Source organism: Arachis duranensis, chromosome 3 (assembly GCF_000817695.3).
Source record: "Arachis duranensis cultivar V14167 chromosome 3, aradu.V14167.gnm2.J7QH, whole genome shotgun sequence".
NCBI lineage: Eukaryota > Viridiplantae > Streptophyta > Magnoliopsida > Fabales > Fabaceae > Arachis > Arachis duranensis.
Window position 1 is genome coordinate 84,546,409 of NC_029774.3, and position 3,051 is coordinate 84,549,459.

At 42.3% G+C, this 3,051-nt stretch overlaps 1 non-coding gene across 1 annotated transcript; it reads left to right on the forward strand.

Moving 5' to 3' along the window:
- The first annotated feature begins 2,460 nt into the window (after positions 1 to 2,460).
- LOC127746064 (small nucleolar RNA R71) lies at positions 2,461 to 2,564 on the forward strand. Its single transcript, XR_008007684.1, has one exon. It is a non-coding gene; the product is annotated as a small nucleolar RNA R71 (small nucleolar RNA).
- Positions 2,565 to 3,051: the final 487 nt, after the last annotated feature.

The window sequence follows — 3,051 nt, forward strand, 5'->3', positions numbered from 1 at the left end:
ATGTATGCAACATTGGTGACACCAAACTTAGTTTGTGAGCATGTAGTGTAGAAAGAGTTGATTAAGGCTCTAAGATTGACATGATACGAATTGTATTCATGCCCTCTTAGTGCGCCTTGAACACCAAACTTGTTATTCACTATATGTTGCACACAAGGGTTCATCTAAGTGTTTGTCAAGGTTGATTTGGAATTCATGAACCATGCTTTATTAACTACTATTTAGGGTCTAAAGAAAAGGATATAAAACATGGGTTGCCTCCCATGAAGCGCTTCTTTAGCGTCATTAGCTTGACGTTTGGACTTTGTCAGGGTGGTTGGTAATGCCTCAAATCTTCCCCTCTCACAGTGAATATATCCCTGTTGGCTTTATTAAGAATCTCCACATGTTCCAAGGAGAGAATTCTGCTGATGGTGTACATTTGAGGTAGCTGAGATGGAATGGTGGGGAGATGAAGTGGGATAGATGGGAAATTAGCAGAGATTACTTCATCCCCTGGAGAGAAATCCTCTGTAGGGATCTTCTTGTTCCTCCATCCCTTTGGTGCTTTCTTCCTTGTTTCTTTTAATGCTACCCTGCTCCTTGTTGCCTCTTTTTCCAAGGAAATTTTGTTGCTGGTCTTATATGACTCCGATGGGTTTAGCTTCTCTTGGGTTTCCCTTAGCTGTTGTGCCTGCTGACTGTATTATTTGTCAACCAAAGGGATTCTCAGGCGCATTGTTTGTGCTTCTGTGCTTGTTTCTTCCACCAATGCCTTATTGTGATCCTCCCTTAATTCCTTGTTTTCTTGATCTGCTTCTTGTGAGGGTTTGAAGACATTGAAGGTAAGTTGTTCATCATGTATCCTCAGTATTAGCTCTCCTCGCTCCACATCTATAAGTGCTCTGGCTGTGGCTAGGACTGGTCTTCCCAATATGATTGGATGGAGGTGGCTCTCTTCCATCTCCAAGATAACAAAGTCTGTGGGAAGGAAGTAGTTCCCAACCTTTACCAACATGTTTTCAACCACTCCTATTGCTTGTTTTTTAGTTTTGTCAGCCAACTTGATGATTACATCCGTGGGCGTTAACTCATTGATTTGAAGCTTCTTCATGAGGGATAAAGGCATTAAGTAGATGCTTGCTCCCAGGTCACAGAGTCCCTTATCAATCCTTGTTTCTCCTATAGCACAAGGGATGTGAAAACTCCCTGGGTCCTTCTTTTTTGTAGGTAACTCTATTTAAATGAAAGCACTGCACTCCTTATTCATCACTATTGTTTGCCTTCCCTTTAGTGAATTTTTCTTGGTCAGCAGCTCTTTCATACACTTAATGTACGAGGGCATTTGTTGGAAAGCCTTGATGAATGGTATGTTTACATGGAGAGATGCAAACATGTCAAGGAACTTTGAGTACATTTTCCTTTCTACACCCCCTTGAGTCTTTGGGAAAAGGTGCATATGGGTACAAAATCTCCTTCTCCCTTAGCTCCTTCCTTTGTGTGGGGTTGGTTTCTTGGTCACTCTCTTCTTGCTTCTCTACTGGAATATCTTGAGAGTGTTCTAATAGTTTGGTTAGTTCTTCCACACTCCCCTCATCACTTATAGTGACCATCTTACATTCTTCCCATCTCACCTTCTTTGCTTCTCCTCTCGGATTTTTCTCAGTGTCACTTGGGAAGCTATCCGTGGGCTTAGGGATCTGCTGAGAGATATATCCTACTTGAGATTTGAGCCTCTTGATGGTGTCCCCCCGATTCTTTATATTAGCCCGTACTTCATCCTTGAACACTCTATTGTCTTGAACTTTCTTGCAGATATCTTCAAGCATAACCTCAATTTTGGAAAGTCTATCTTCGGATGGCGATGGTGAATTGAGGTAGGAGGGGTGAGAAGGGCCATTTTGGTTTTGATGTGGATGTTGAGAGGTACTACTGGGTGGGTGTTAATATGATCTCTGTGTGGAAAGTTGGTGAGTTGCATTGTTGTTGGGGTTGTGACGTCTCTGATCCTGGCCTTGATCTTGTTGATTTCTCCACCCAAATTTTGGGTGATTCTTCCAACCAAGATTATAGGTTTTGGAGTATGGGTCATGGGCCTGCCTAGGTGAGTTCCCAATATAGTTGGCTTGTTCCTAGTCACTCTCTTCCTCTGTATTTACTCCTTCTTGAGCTGATGATGAAGTGGTGACTATTGCAACTTGATTCCCTTACATCTTCTTGGTAAGGTCAGCTAACTGCTTGGTGATCATCTTGTTTTGAGCCAGCAGTGCATCCATATGGTTTAGCTCCATCACTCCTCGAGTGTTGCTCCTTTCAGACGCGTAGAAGTAGTCATTCTCAGCTATAGTCTCGATGACATCTATGGCTTCTTCAATGGTCTTTTTCTTGTTTAGAGATCCCTCGGATGAGTGTTCTACTGCCTTCTTTGATTCATAAGAAAGACCCTCATAGAAAATGTGTAGTTGCACCCATTCATTGAACATGTCTGGTGGACACCTTCTTGTTAAGTCCTTAAACCTCTCCCATGCCTCATAGAGAGTTTCACCATCTTGTTGCCTAAAGGTTTGTACCTCATCTCTCAACCTATTGATTCTTTGAGGAAGGTAGAATATCGCCAAGAATTTGTTCACCACATCTTCCCACGTTGTTAAACTCTCTTTCGAGAAAGATTCCAGCCATTTAGATGCTTTATCCTTGAGTAAAAAAGGGAACAAAAGCAGTCTATAGGTGTCAGGATGAACACCATTAGACTTCACAGTATCACATATCCTTAGGAAGGTGGTTAGATGTTGATTGGGGTCTTCTTGGGTGCTTCCTCCGAATGCACAGTTGTTCTGAACGACGGTGATGAGCTGGGACTTTAGTTCAAAGTTATTGGCATGTATGGTTGGCTTTCGAATGCTACTTCCATAATTTTTTTGGTTTGGGTTGATGTAAGAGCCTAGAACTCTTCTCTCTTATCCAGCATGATACACTGGGCCTTCTCTGGCATGGTTGTGAGCTTCTTCTTCATGGTGGATCTCCATATTCTCCTCCATGTCTATTTCAAAATACTCATCCTCTTCCTCAGCA